The sequence below is a fragment of the Triturus cristatus genome, chromosome 1_2 (genome assembly GCF_964204655.1).
Source record: "Triturus cristatus chromosome 1_2, aTriCri1.1, whole genome shotgun sequence".
Lineage (NCBI taxonomy): Eukaryota > Metazoa > Chordata > Amphibia > Caudata > Salamandridae > Triturus > Triturus cristatus.
The window spans coordinates 484780198-484796658 of record NC_140580.1 but is presented as its reverse complement, the minus strand read 5'-3'; the positions used below and the strand labels follow the sequence as shown (position 1 = coordinate 484796658).

General features: G+C 42.4%; 1 protein-coding gene across 1 annotated transcript in view; it reads right to left on the bottom strand.

Annotated features, from left to right (window-relative positions):
• Nucleotides 1–16461, bottom strand: part of TCERG1L (transcription elongation regulator 1 like) — a 1143777-nt gene that overhangs the window by 900703 nt on the left and 226613 nt on the right. The gene's annotated exons all lie outside the window — the stretch shown is intronic.

The following is a 16461-nucleotide window of genomic DNA, read 5'->3' as shown; positions in this document are numbered from 1 at the left end:
TGTACAATCCTATCTATGTGCGCTGAAGAGTTGCTGCCACCATCTGAACCGGATCTACTTTTTAGATCCAGCACCTTGAGACTTCTCTCATGATCTAAGATCTTCCTTTCTTCCACGGCTATTCTTTTGTCTTCCCTCTCAGTTTCTATCCTGAGTTTCTCCAACTCGAACTTCCTTGCTTCCCATATGTCCTCCAGTTCCTCTGGGGACAAGCTACTGCTGCCTGGTCTTAAGGGTTCCCCCCTTTCAAAAGCACATCCACCCTAGAAATAGGCTCCTCTGCCTCTCCACTGAGATCACCAGATTGCCCACTGGCATGTCTGGCTGCTACCCAGGCCCTCAGTGCCTTTTGTAGCTCATCCTTCCTGGTGAGCCTTCTGACCTGGACTTTCAGGTTCTTGCAAATTGCTTTCAATTACTTTACATTGTAGGATTCCAACCTATCCTCCTCAAAGGCAATTTCCATTGATGCAATTGATGATGCTCTAGATTCAGGCATGTTGAAGTAGCAAGTTCAAACTGGCAAGATCAAAAATAGGCCAAACAGAAAAAGAACCAGTATGTGGTATGTAATGGTCTGCGATATGGTAGTAGTGCACACCAATCACTGTAAGTCAAGTGCAAACACAAGTCCTATCCTCACCGCTGACAACCAATGTTAGAAATTGGGGTCTCTAGTTGGCAAGGGCTTGCACCTTTGTCCAAATAGAGACCCTTCTTCCTAGTCAGGGTAAGGGAGTTACACTCCTAAAATAACCCCTGCTCACCCCCTTGGTAGCTTGGCACGAGCAATCAGGCTTATCTTAGAGGCAGTGTGTAAAGCATTTGCACATAACCATCAGTAATACAGTGTAAGCACTACAAACGGACACCACACAAGTTTAGAAAAATATCCAATATTTTTATTTACTTAAGACAAGACCAAAACGAAAAAAGAAATCCACCATACAGTACTTAAAAATCTTCAGTTAGCAAAATACCTTTGTAAAACAGTTCCTGGATGTCGATAGCTCCGTCCGGGGCTATCACGGCGTCATGGCCAAACTAATCCAAACAGTTCTGGCTGACCGCGGCGTCACGGGACAGCTACGGTGTCGGGAAGACCCACAAACAGTACCTTTCAGAAATGCGGGGCGTTAATGACCTCTCGTTGAGCTTCTGTACACACGGCGTCTGCAGGCGTCGGTTCCGGAGGACGGTGCAGGAGTCGTCGGGGCCCTCGAAGTCACACCCTTTGCAGATCAAACTCCTCTTTGTTGAAGTCAGGAGCGCTGGCTTCTGTAGGCATCGGGTGTTGCGGTGCGAAGTGCAGCGGTGCGACGTGCGGTGCCCTCAGGTCGCGGTGCGAGCAGTGGCTCGGTGGTGGCATCAGATGGCGTCGTCGGTGAGACCAGGGTTGCCGTGTGAGATGAAGACAGTTCTCGTCACAGTGCTGGCAGGTCACGGTGCAAGCAGCGGCGTCGTCGTTGCTGAAGAGCTGTTGTCAGCTGATGAACTGGAGTCGATGGCACCGGCGTCGGTAGGCCAAGGGCAGTGCATTGTATAACTTAGGAGCGGTGCCCTCAAACCACGGTGCAAGCAGCGGCATTGATTACGGCGTGGAGCAGCGGCGTCGGGGATACCAAGCCGTTGTCGTGAAGTGAGGCGGTGCAGAGTGTGGTGCCCACAGGTCGCGCTGCGAGCAGCGGCTCGGTGATGGCGTCAGCAGGTGTTGTCGGTGAGACCAGGGTCGCGGTGTTGTGGCGATGCCCTCTGCGGTGCCTTCAGGACACGGAGTCGGCAGCAGCGTCGTAGCCGGTGTCGAGCTTGAAGTCTTTGCTGTTCCTGAGACTTCTTGAACAGGGGGCAAGCTCTACCTCAAGCCCTTGGAGAAACTCACAAAAGTAGATTGCAGAGAGTTCAGTCCAGTCCTTTCACTGCCCAAGACAGAAGCAGCCACTGCAGTCGAACACAGCAAAGCACACAGCCCAGTGGTAGTTCCTCTTCAGAGCTTCTCCAGCAGTCCTTCTTGGTAGTTTTCTTGATCCACAAGAGTTCTGAAATCTTGGGGTCTAGGTCCCAATATACTAGCAAATCCTTTGTCCTCTGAAGGCAGAGGGTCTTGTACCTAGTTCAAACCAGTTCTGGGTGCATTCTGCCAGTGTGCACCTTCTTCCTTTGTCAGTGTAGGCCAGGGTCATCAGACGCACCACAGGAGGTGGAGCCAGCATTGTGGAAGGCAGGCACAGCCCTATTCAGACCCAGGTGCTACTCCTCCCACCCATCTAAATGTAGATAGGTCTATTCAGCCCTGTGCTGACTCACCCTGTCCCCTGGAGTCTCCCCAGCCCCTGTCACTCACAAATCAGACAGACAATACACAAGCTAGCAGATGCAGGCTGGATGGTTAGGTAAGAAAATACCTACTTTCTAAAAGTGGTATTTTCAAACACAGAATGTTAAAACCATCTTCAATAAAAAATGTATTTTATCATTCTGAGTTCAGGCATACTAAACTCGAAATCCTACCATGTTCCCTGGGTCAGTTAGGATTATAGGATGTTATAATCAAACTGCCCATTTTGGCCTCTGGGGAACAGGTAGCCTTGCAATAGTGAAAAACGAAGTAGGCTGTAATTCACTATCAGGACATGGCACACACACCAGGGCATGTCCTACCTTTCACAGACAATGCAACCTGCCCACAGGGGTACCTTGGGCCTACCTTAGGGGTGACTAACATGTAGAAAAGGGAAAGTTTAGGGACTGGCAAGTGAGTGCACTTGTCAAGTCGACATGGCAGCCCCAGGCTGCACACAGGCTCTGCAATGGCAGGCCAGAGTTACACTTTACGGCTGTTTGCGTGGGTGGCACAATCCAGTGCTGCAGCCCACCAACAGCATTTGATTTATGGGCCTTGGCACTCGCAGTGCACTTTACTAGGGACTGCCACATAAATCAAATAGGCCAATCATGGAAACACCAATCCTTAACACATTTTATAACAGGAGCACTTGCACTATACCACTGGACAGCAGTGAGAAAAGTGCGCAGAATCATTACACCAGGGAAAACACGCCAAAAGATGCATTTCTAACACAGGGGCTGTGGAGGTGCTTTCCCTCAGACAGCCACTGGGGGAGTGTTTGATGTGTGTCCTGCCTTTCCTGAATAAGTCAGGGCTGGGCTGAATAGACCTGGGCTGCATTCAGAGTAGTGGGAGGAGTTCTCACTAGCACCTCTCACTAGCACCTGAATAGGCCCGGTCTTCATTTAGAGTGGTGGGAGGATATTTCCCTTGCACCTGATTAGGGTCTGTCTGTCTTACACAATGCTATCTCCACCTTCTGGCGGACGGCTGCACAAGAGAGGACAGAACTGGTTTGGGCTGGGCTAAGAGACCCTTGCACAAAGAGAACAAAGACATTTTGGGGTATAAGTATTAAACTTAAAACCACTGAAGTTTAGACTGCTTCTGAAATCAAGAGGAACCTTTGCCAAGGAGAAGAGCTGGGGAAACTGGGGAAAGGTACTGCCCCTTTGCTGTGTGCTGTCTGGTGTTGGCCTGCAGTAGCTGTTTCTGCCAAGGAAAGGACAAGGACTTTGCTGTGTGCTGTTTCCCTCTGCTTAAAGAAGATCTCCAAGGGCTTGAGTAGAGCTTGCCTCCTGTTCTGAAGTCTCAGGGACACAAAGACTCCACCCCTAGCTCCACTGAACGTCCTTGCAGGAAGTTCTGAACTGCCAAGAGGTGCCTGTGACTGTGTTGGAACTCTAGGAGTTGTTCCTGCTGTTGGGAGCTGGAAAAGCAACACAACTACAATAAAATCAACGCATCGCTTTTCAGTTTTCCCGATGCAGCACCGCTGTGCGAGAAAAATCTTCACACATTGTCGCTGCCGAAACCGATGCAGCACCTATCGCCGATGCAAGAACCGATGCATCGAAGGGTCACAGCTGAAGAAACCGGTGCAGCATTGCTCGACACCACTGCATCGATGGCCGACGCACCCCGGATTTACATGTATCGTACCTGCGTGGCAAGTTTTCCTGATGCATCACCCGTGAACCAGAACTGCCTATAAATTGACACATCACTTCCCCCACAGACCGGATTCAATGCATCGCTTCTCCTGCGTGCAGGAGAACAGTCGCATCGCCTCCCCATGGTCTCAGGAACTGACGCATCTCTTTATTTTTCGACGCTTCCCATCTCTGCGGCTATTTGGCCTTGTGAATTTTGTCGCAACTACAGGTGCTTTGAGAGAAATCACGCATCAATAATTTTCTATGGTCCAAGTTGTTTGAAACCTTTTAAAAGTCATATTCTTATTACATGTATGTTGGATTTTTGTTATTTTGGTCTTGTTGAGTTTAGATAAAGATAATTTATTTTTCTAAACTGGTGTGGTGTCCATTTGTGGTGTTATCACTGTATTACTGTGTGTTTTGAGTACAAATACGTTACACATTGTGTGTATCCCTCTTACCCTGACTAGAAGCAAGGCTACCTATTTGGAGAAAGGTACCTACCTTTGCCAACTAGACCCTCATTTCTAACAGGCGCAAACAGGGAAAATGTGCCCCATTACATTGAATGCTCTGCCCCCAAGGCAGTTGCAAACTCCAAGTGAAAAATGGAGCAGCTTTGCAGCAGTCACTCTGTGTTTCACTGTGCAGGCGGCAACCCGCCTGCACTTTTAAGAGGGGAGAGAGAATCCCTTTCAGGCGTGAGGAGTGAGTGACTGTACCTGTCTGCAATGGGGTGCCTTGGGGTTCCATAAGACTCCTATTTCACCCTCCAGAGGGCTACCATCAAGGGGCACACAGTCAGTGCACCTCTCGACAGCTTTTTTGCCTCTGCTACCGTGTCTATAATATGGCATGGGTGCAGAAACAAATGGATTTCCTCATTTGCATCGGGGCAATGACCTCTGGTGATAGTGCTGGCGCTATATGTGTACCTGTGCTATCTGTATTACAGAAGGGGCCGCACAAGCGTGTGCCCGTTGCGTCCCGGGGCACGTCTGCAAAGCAGCCCCTGGTATTTTGAGAGGACTTGTAAGGGAACTTTTTCAGATGCAGTGCCAGGTAAGTTAGGCATATGGTTTAAAATTTAACGTTCGCTCTAATCGATAGCGAATGCAGGCTGTAAGTCTTGTTGAGTGAAAAACTACCAATAGTGGGTTGATGAAGAAATGCAGCATCAGAACAACAATTGCATTATCAAAGTCCAATTGAGAAATAACCAGAATATGCCAGCTGTACTTAGAGGGGAGGACAGAAAGAGAGGTTTTAGTTGTTAGAGTTCATTGAGATAGAAATTAATGGCATTAAAATTGTTTATGTGAGCAACCCGTGAGAGGGAGAAGTCCAGTGTAAAGGCTCTGGAATCCACTGTCGAAAAGAGGGAAGGTTGGACATCTTTTGGTCAAGGAGGATTGGGTCGTGTGTCAATATTATTTTGTTTTGCGGTTATGAGAAGGAACCCAGGGCATATTTACAAGCCCCTATCACCAACACAATGTCACTTTTTCTGATGTTGTGGTGGCGATAAGGGCTTTGCGGTATTCACAAGGCTGAGTTAAAATGCCACCTTGTGAGTAAGGCCCCCTTTCACACAATACTTAGGGTGAAAGAGGTGGGCGGTGGGTGTTGTGTTAAGCGTTCCACTGCAACACCCATTGATTTTGACCTTGCCCCATATTTACAGGTGTAACATGTTCTTAAACAGGCGCATTGAGGAGAAATGTTTGATTTCTCCTCATTTTTGCTGTTTCAATGTGTGCTACGTTGTGCAGCACACATAGAAACAGCAAAAGGTCATTGATTGTTTATGTGCAGGAAGGGAGACTTTCCTGCACATAAACAATGTTCCCCTACTACGCAGGCACCCTTGCCCTATGGTGCAAGGGTGTCTGCGTTGGCGCTAGACAGCTAAAATTAGCGCCAGCGTAGAAGGAAACGCAAGGGCTGCACCGTATCCTTGTAAATACGGTGCAGCCCAACATTTTGGAAGTTGCAGAGCGCGGCGTGAAGCCATGGTGGCTAACCCTGCGCTCCGCCACTTCCTCTTAAATATTCCCCAGAGTTTTCTGAGAATTAAGAATCCAAAATCTGCCTTCCCTGGAGTTTAGTAGGAACACCATGAAGGTTGTAAATATTTTAATGGCGGATGTTCTGTTTTTTTCAATGCCGGCTTCATACAGACAAATTGCAGAATATAATATACTGATTTTAAAGAACAGATTTCTGTTTGACCTAAACTAAACCATACCATTCTATGAAATGTAAAGAATAAGCATTGGGTTCTTGTGAATTAAAAAACGATAATGCCCTCGTGTGGTTCTTTGAGCTTAACCACCTGACATTCAGTCTTGCATTCGCATCTAGTACAGATTTCAAACAGTGAGATATGTCATATGAAACAAAGATAATGTGTAACATGCACTACCTGAACATGCTATTTCGGTGTTAGGGTGGCTGATACAATTGCACTTTGTGGCCAAGCCATTAGTACCAAGTGACCGCATGAAAACAGTATAATGTATACGGTTTCCTGTTATCATTATTTATATTATGTATGGGGTTTTGGATTCAGATTACCTTTTCACAATGTACATTGGTAACATACCAATCCTATTTTCAGCCCTTATACTGTTTTATTTATTATTATTATTATTATTTTTTTTACAATTCTCCTCCCGCCATACCCAAGCAGGTCGTTTTGTATGCCTTGCGTGTGTCTGTTATTTAGGAATCAATAGTGCAGCCTGGGCCGCGTGGCATTTCACACATGCCTGCACCAACAACGAGCACAACTGACTAGTATTTATTACATGTACCCTGCTTTAATGAGGCCTACGGTGATGCATCACCAAACACCAGTTTAGTTAAAAAAAATACTATTCTCGACCTTTGATGCCACAAAATGTGCAAAGCAGCGTGACAGAACTAATGGCTGAATAAACCAGGCATGTTTGTTCATTTCATTCCAAAGTATTCGCCTTTAACTATTTAATAGCTGAACGAAAGAAACTCAGACATGGAACACGGAAATAGCTCCAACGCCCGATTATATTACACCAGTATTGGTCAGAGACTTATATAGACTTATTGTTGAAAAGTGTCACTTGTGCACTAGTCAATCTGAGCAACTATCGGCTTTGCACTGACTATCGATGCACGTCACTACAAAACTGTTAACAGGGCGCCCACTTGAAAACGAGTGCAAAGTTGTCTAGTATAAAACACAGCAACGGCCGTTCAGCTACTGGCTTTGTCCTTTGTACTGTCATCTTTTTTACTACCGAATATAAACAACTCATTCGGTATTTCATTTGTTTTTTCTCATTTCACGTGTTGGTTTTGCTATTAGGTCAGGGACCAGAGAGGAGAATAAGGGATACTTCTCTGACCTGGATATGACCCAAGGGTTCCTACTAGAGAAATGGTCTATCACGGCAACATTACTCATGTCATTGTAGTTTTGTCCTTTTCACCTAGGAAATAATTATTTGTAGATCTTTCCAAGGCCAAGAGTGAAAGAATGATACTTTCTTTCATCTCGTGCTGTCTTGCAATTGTGTTTCTTTTTTTAAATTATACTGATGGGCAACAAGTCACAAAAACCGAAATATTCAAGAAGAAAATTTAAAAATTATTTAATTTCATTTCATGGCTTTGACTTTGATTCGATATACTTTTCAATGACATTGATATTCCGTTCTAGTTCTAATCCAGTATAATAATTTTGCAAAAAGCATACTTTATTTCATCCAATGAATCCTTAATATTTTACAATTCTAAAGAACGCTCCTATGTTGTTTGTTCATTTTTCTGCTTAAGGGGTTCGTAGGAAGTCAAGGCACGTGTTCTTTTTTCACTACGCATATTTTCTGCCTGACGCAGTTCATTTGGCTCGGTGCAATGTCCATTTACAAAATAGATTTTTTTTTTAATCGAACAAACCGAAAATGCAACCTTAAACCTCGGCAGTTCACCTCCCTGGCATGGCCTTGATTTGATATTAATGTTTACTGGCGCTTTCACTTCAAGTGCTGCATGAAAACGAGATCTCACCGATGCTCGGTGGAACGTGAGGCGCCAGCGACGTCTCGCTCGTCACAGCATCTACATTCTGAGCGGGGCCTGGAGATCGGGTGTGACGTTTCACACTTTAGACTGCCATCTGTTTCCAGCTGCAGCCTACATCTTAATAGCATTCCAAGCTCTGGAGGTATCCAGCTAATAGCTCCGGGCTGCAAGTTGTTTCCTGTCATCACCAAGATGCAAGACAAAGTGATTCAATTTAGCGCGCGTTTTTCGTATATCAAGGATTTTCAGATTTCACTCAAAGAAAACACCACATTATATTTGGAGCACTCTGGCCACCAGAGAGTTCCTGTTCCGCTTGACTGCCGGTTTTTGAAAAAAAAAGTCTCTAGTGCTTAGTTCCATGGAAGTTCAGAAGCAGTGAATTCTCTTCAATTTGTACTTTTATCCACACACCATTGTAAGGACGACAGGCCCATTTAGAAAATCAGATGATGTGCGCCGAGGTAAAATATCTCGAGGTAGACAACAGAAAGCATCATAAATTCAAATATTTGAGTAGTTTATTCAAATGCATCATTTATGTTTTCCTCCCTATACGCTTGCAAGCTCTCCCACCAGAGACAGATATTTTAACAACGAATATACCCCTGCAGGCTCTCCCATCAGTGACTGATATTCTAACAACGAAACAGTAAATAAATGAACAGAGAAAAGAAAGAAATGTAAGGTATACGACATTGATTGGTGAGCTACTTATGCCATTTCAAGCCTACAAGTAGAGACAAACCTTCACTAAATCTAAGGGGCGAAATTTATGGAGAACTGGCATAGAGCAGCGCCGCAAGTCTTCTTGCATCTCTGCCCTACGCCAATGTGAAAAGGCAGGAATGCACTGTATTTATGAAATACGGTGCATTCCTGTCCTTTCCCCCTGTTGCCTAGTGCCAACGTAGGCACCCTTGCACTGATGCCTCCGTTGCAGGCAGGATTCTTTTTGTGCAGGAAGGGGTGCCTTCTTGCACAAAAACAATCCAGAGAGGCGTTTTTCTCTCGTCAAAAGAGGAAAAAAGAAGGAGAAAACATATTTCTCCTCATAACGCCTGCTCTGGGTAGGCGTAAGGCTTTGGCACTGCCCCAGCCTTACATGATTAAGCAAATTTGGGGCAGCATCAAAATCCATGGTTGTCACGTGTAAAAACCCACCGCAATGCCTATGGAACGCCTCATTGATGCAGAATAAGGCAAGGCAGCAACTTGCGCTGCTTTGTCTTACATCGTATCTTTGAGGCCATGCAAAGCCATGCAGAGTGACTTTGTGTGGCCTCACAGATATGATTGAGAGTCTTGCGCAGCCGGAGAGTGAAAAATAGTGATGCTCTGGCGGCGCAAGCCTCTCATAAATAAGCCACAAGGTGTTAACAAGTTACCAGCAAAGATTTCACCGTAAGACTTGAAAGTAGGATTGAACAAGACCTCAGCAGGTGAAGCCCACAGGGATGTTATGTGCTTCCCACTAGGTGCTACGGTTGACCTTAGTTCTTTGTGGTTTTTATGTGGTGCTGGGTGCTCACAGGGGCCTCATAGCTACTTCTTATAGGGGGGCTCACTGATTATTAACAAGTGTTGGACACCTTCCATATGAGAGCCGAGAGGGACAGATTTATTAACACTTTGGAGTGGGTTTACTTCACAAAAGCATTGCTTTGGGATTACTTTCAAACTCAAATCATGGTCTGAGATGTAAAATAACCTCTTTGTGCTACATTGCGTCAAGCGTGTGATATGTGTGGCCCAAGGGATATTCCCATGCAACCACCCATTTATTTAAATGCAAAGACCTATCTACTAAAAATGGCAGACAGGACTTTGTACCAAAATTTAACGCCTACTCAAGATAAGTATACATTTTGAAATTTGTTTTCTTTTCACATAAATTAAAAAAACATTTTTATAATGCATTCATAATAATTGAAAGGGATATATACAATTTATTAAAAGTCAATAATTTATGTTTTGATAAAAAAGTTACATTTTTTTTAAAATTAAAAAAGGTGTTACAATCTTTTAAAATACATTTTTAGAATTTTTAACATTAAATTGAATGTATTTATAATTTTTATAAAATATTTTTTAGATGTTTAAATACTTTAAATACATTAATTTAACATTATTTCCTATAGGATTTTATTGTAAGTCCTTCCCTCTTTATTTTTCTATAGGCAGGTGTTGCTTATAGTAGAAGTGGTTGGCATTGTGTGGTACTGTACTCACTCCAGCTCTGAGGTGGAGTACATTTACTAATGATTTGGGTCCTTTTAGTTTAATAGTAAATTTAGAAATGCAGTTTGTGAAAAGCAATTGGCTAACACTTTTGTAGATGGGTGAATGACCCTCTCTAACCCCTGCCTAGCCGTCACTTGATCCCTCCATACTTCTCCGAAATTCCCTTCCCTTTATTTACAAGTATTCTGCATTTTCCTTGTGTCCCTCCCACATTTACTACTAAAACTTAAGCTTACCTATGCAGAGACTCTGCTGTTTGGCCGGAGATATCCGGACAGAAAAAGACAGTAGGGACAGAGACAGAACCTCAACACGTTAGTTTGTGAATAGCGTTTTGTAGCATGTTAGCAGTAATTTTATAGTACTAGTACATGTACTACAACATTCAGTTTGTGTGGAGCTCTGTGTGTGATTCTTAAGTAAGAAATCTTTGCCTATAAACCACATATTCTATGGCTACTCGAAACTCATGTAGCTGACAAAGATGGGTTGCTGTTACAGCAATAAGACTATAAAAAGCATTGTGTGTATGACACAGCAGGTTTCAATTTGCGGGGTTACAATAATAAAGTCCCATCTATTGGATTAGAAAACTATATGGACAGCATCTAATCTGCAGGGTAGGTGGGCAATTGGTCAGGTTATGGTTATGCTCGATTTGTTGTATATGTGCCTAATAGAGATGACCCAGAAAAGTAAACATTTCTAAATCTCGAGCTATCATGATGGACTGGAGAAATATTGATATAAGGCTATTTTAATTGCATTATGAGTTATAAGCAGGATACAACAAACAGGGCAGACACCCTTTGTATGATTAATGTTAGGCATGCTATTAAGGAGTTAATGAAAGTGGATAGGCTAGTAGGTCTCTGGAGAACCCTAAATCGACCGTTTGTGGCTATACATTATATTCTGCTCCCCATGGTCACTATTCTAGGGTTGATATGACCCTTTTAGCTCAGGGCCGGATTAAAATATCCAAAGTTAAGATCTGTCCAAAGATTACTTCTGACCATAATCCTATATTATTAACACTCTACTGTGGTGAGTGCGGAAGGGAGCTGTGAATATGGATCTTACCTAGGTCCTAACCGCTGGATTCTGCATACATTGAAAGGATGAATACTGAGCTTACTGCATTGATAGCTGCAAATGTGGGCTCCGCTGCCCCTCATGCTGTGTGGGATACTGCTGCTGCTTTTCTTATTGGCTGGGCTGCTCTCTTTGAAGACTGGGGAAAAGCTGGGAAGATTCTGGCTTCTAAAATTGCAGAGAATATGCGTCACAAAATGGTCAAATATATTCAGGATAGTCAAGGTAAAAGATATTGTGTTCCCTAGGAAATTCTTCCTTCGTTCACACTTCTATACCAAGAATATAATACTGAAACTTGTGATACTTGCATTAAGGCAATGGAAGAATATATTATTTTTTCCAATATGTCATGGCTTAGCCCTATTAAGTCCCAAGGCACTGGAGGAACCAACCTCAGTCAAGGAAATTGAAAAGTCTATTAGGTCACTCTCTATTGGTAATGCTGCAAGTGATGATTCATTGCCTATGGAATTTTAAAAAATCTTTATAAATACATTTGGCATCTGTGCTTCTCCCTTTTACTCAATATGCTGAACAAGAAGAATGTATATTTGACGCTTGGAATCAGGCTAACGTTGTGGTACTTCTTAAAAAGGGTAAACCTGCAGAGTAAAGAAGATCTTATTGCCTTATATATATTTGATACATGCTGATGCTAAAACCAGAAACTGCCGCTCATCCGACTGTTACTCGGAACAGAAGATAGTTTTGACACTACCTGAAATAAATGTTTGGAGATTTATTTTGCATAATACATTTTTTGGTGCGAATTAAGCTGTTTTTTCTTTAGACATCAAGGACTTGTGATTGTCCATAGATTGTGTATAATTTCTTTCATCCCTTCTATACTCCTTTCTCCATTTATGTTCTTGTCTTCTGCAGCATTGTTTCTGAAATCCAAGACTGTCTGTGTACCAAGGCGCAGAAGGTTTACCTCTATGTGGATGGGATGTCCTGAGCCCTGCAGGAAGGGAAATGGCTGAATTCACGGAATTCGCTTAGTTTAAAGTGGCTAAATCCAAGTCATCTGAATGGTCTGGATGAGAGTGAGCTAACGTCTGAATGAATTGATCCACAAGACTTCTGTTCCAGGCACGAGACCTGTAAAGGCTGTGGAGCTAACTTCCGGGACGTGCGCTGTTCAGTAGGTTAATATCAAACATAACAGTCTGATGATCTCTCCATATCAAAGGCAGATAATCATTTGCTTAATCTTGTAGCTGTGAGTGTCGGAATATGTGGCAGCGATGTGGTAAAATAGAGCTGAGTTCTGTTGACTTGTATAATGGGTGATGCGAAGTTTGTGTGATTACTGGTGTCTTTGTACTTTGTTCGTTGAAAAGCTGAAGGGTTATGAGTAAGGAGTGATGGGGCAGGAGGTGGTCTAGTTTTAGTGCTCTAAAATCAATAATTATTGAGAGATGTTGATATGCGAGTATGGTGCTCTTGGATGAGTTGGTTTATGTGGTGTTGAGTAGTGTTGAGTTGTGCTGAATGATTACGTTGTTAGATGAAAAGGAAGGCTTCGAGAGGCTCAGGTCTGTGATAGGTGAGGGGGTAAGTCTGTGAGCTTTTCTTGTAGTAGGTTATGCTGTTAAATGTGGGTTGTTGATGAAGGTTAACATTTAGAGCCTTTTCATGTTTTTCAAACTGCCCTCTTTCTTTGCAGTCTTGTTGAATACAATTTTGGGTGGTAATAGCGATGTTACAAACCTTTGTATTGAAAATCTATACATAAACAAAGAAGACAATAAGTTATGCCTTGAGAGGAAACAGAACATAAAACTATGAAAAGTGTGTACTTTGCTTTATGAAATATATATTATTTTAGTTTTCCTTTATATACATTACAGGTTTGTGTGTTTTTATTGCACTAAAAGGTAGTAGAACAAAACCCATATTTCACATGGAACCATGAAATATGGAACATATTTCATGGTACCTTCTGAAATATGGATTTCATCATTATACTGGCAGGTCCTAACCTACTCTACTGAGATATACCATTGTCAAGGCTGGCATTATTATTCAGCATAGAAGTCCAAGTTACATGTCAAGGTTATCTAAATTATGTGACACACCATGCAAATTTGTAGCACATTCTGTGGCAGTACAAATGCACATTTTCTATCCATTTGTTTTAGAAATATTTTTAATTCTGTACATTATGTGGTATCTATCTATCTATCTGTCCGTCCGTCCGTCCGTCCGTCCGTCCGTCCGTCCATCCGTCCGTCCGTCCGTCCTTCCGTCCGTCTGTCTGTCTGTCTGTCTGTCTGTCTGTCTGTCTGTCTGTCTGTCTATCTATCTACACACTACTAACTATAATAATACACCATTACCACCCCCTTCATGATGGTGGCCATAGCAACAAAATATCAGCATATATAGGAGCCTTGCTAAAGGAACATGTAAAAAACACTGTCTCTCCTCTAGAGCCCATCATGGCCAATAATAACTTACCAGACCTTTTTTTCTCCCTGCCATATAGGAATCGTGTAGAGCTTACCACTGTCCACTTGTGTGAGGGATAATCATTCAACTACCCCATGTGTCCTAAAATATTAAAGTTTGGCATGATGCTATGGTTTAATAACAGAAACATGTGTTGTAAGTATGTGGTTACATTATTTCTTCCTTATTCATGAGCCTACTGAAATGGAGTTCAGTCTCAAGTAATCACCTCCCAATGGATCATGCATATATACATTTGCCAATTCAGCACTTTCGGTATTGATTTTCAAAATGATCTGCTATTATTTCTGGTTTGTGCTGTTTTTTGTTGTGTGGTACAACAGTCTCTTTGCCTTTGCTTTTCCACCCAATTTCTTTGCATAGTACCAATGCTTGAGATGTAATATAAACGTAGATACAGATTTAAAACATCATATCCTAATGCATGAGCCAGTCCCTCGCTCATTGATGAATACTAGTCACGCCTACCACAAATGGCTGTTCGGCCAATGCAGCATGAATTATTGAAAGTACACTTTGCAGATGAACCTTCTGCTGAAGGAAGATAGAGCGGTGGAATGGGATACCATCAAGGTATTTCACAGCCGTAGGTACCTCTATAATAATAAAATGATAGGAGTCTCTGGTCTTCTGCTTTACGAAATTAGAAGTTGGCTGCACATCTATTATGGTTTTCCAATTAAGTTAATGTGTGGATGCCTTCGGAGCTGATTTGCTTTTAACATAAAATGTTTTTGTCTTGTGCTTGAGTTAAATGTTTGCAGAAGCCATTACTCATGTAGAGTTAAACTACATGCAGAGCTCCATCTGCTCACAGACCATCTGGCGAAAGGAACCACTTTTCATCCAGAAAGTGTGTATTTTAGAGCAACGTAGCAAATGTTCAGCAGCAATGCGCGATGCTTGTGAGATTTGTGCATAGGCAAAGTTTGGAGACTGGGACCACAGGTCACATTTCACCACACTGCACCTGTGCAGTTCTGCCAACACTCTCCCCCTGTTATGTTATGTTATGTTATGTTATGTTAGGTATTCTTGTATAGCGCACATCTGCCTCAGCGAAGAGCCACTACATTTCTCTTACCTCTAGGATAAGATTGTAGTTTAATGTTAAATGACCTAGTGCTGAATGTTACATGATGAAGATTACATTCCAAATACCTTTCAAGTCACGTGGCAAACTTCTATAATGAATTTATAGCACATAGTCTCCTTTATCAGATTAAGACTCAGCCCTGAAAGTGTTTTAATAGTCCAGGCCTATTTAAGCTCATGAGAGGAAGCATCACCTCCTCAGTGCATTCAGTTGTGCAAGGTCTACATACATGTTCCTGTGCAACCTATGGCAACATTAATGCCAATGCCTTTCAACAATATATGCGTATGAAGATTGTAGTTACATATGCTAGAAATATTTGCAAGGGGTTCTAGCTTCCTGACTTTCAAAAGCAATGTGAAAACCTCCGCATGCTTAATGTTTTCTTCCCTTTGTACCCTCATTCTAAGGTCCGCACAGTGTATAATTCGGCCATGATTCTTTTTTTCTTTTTTTTGGGGAATACGTAAAGGTGTTAAATGATACAATAGACCATAGCCCGCCAAACAAAGCAAATCAGTCATACAACTGCTCACTAAAGGTATAGGAAAAATAGACAGCATAAATCATAAAAAATAAATTCAGACACCACATATGAACGTTATAATGCAATAACGCAAGCAAAATAAATAAGGATGAATGATTTCATGAGAGATTATATGTTGCCAAATTGATAGTATAGGTGGAACCCATCTAGAATTCATGCCACCAATCCCTTTTTGTCGATAGATTGATTTAGCCAGTGTTTGGCAGTCTGGAGTCCTGCTAAAATAATTGTGATTGTGATTAATATAATTCCCTGAGGATTTCATTGGGATATCTGGGTTTGAGCAAAGGAAAAGTAACTCAGAAGAGGGATAAATACTAGTACCAAGTAATTTAGTTAATTAGATGTTGATATTGGGCAAATTAAAGAATATATTAACAGTATTTGCGTTGGTATGGTCATTCCAGCAGCAATCAACATTAGTCCTATAATCCCATCAATGTGGTCTTTTCTGAGTAAGATATATATTTTACAATAATTTATAATTATGCATTCTTAAGTGTGACACTTTCAACATTAAACATTAAACTAAAAAACACGTGTCAGTTTTTCACTACCAGGACATGTCCACCTTTTTAAAAACAATGCATTCTGCCCTATGGATTGTTTAGGGCCTACCATAAGGGTCACTTATATGTAATAAAGAGTGAGTTTTGAGCTTGGCAAAGGAGTTATTTTACCAAGCTGAATTGACTGTTAAAAACCGCACACAGGCTGCAATAGTAGGCCTGAGAAATGTTTCAAAAGGCTAGTCAAAAAGGTGCCACAATAAGTGCTTCAGGCCCAATAGAGGCATTTAATTTACAGGCCCTGTGTATAAGTACTACCACTGTACTAGTGACAAAAAAGTAAATTCAATCTGCACACACCTCAACCAGCAACCCATTGTCTCACAAGTACCCACTCAGGCTTGAGACCTGGGGCACTT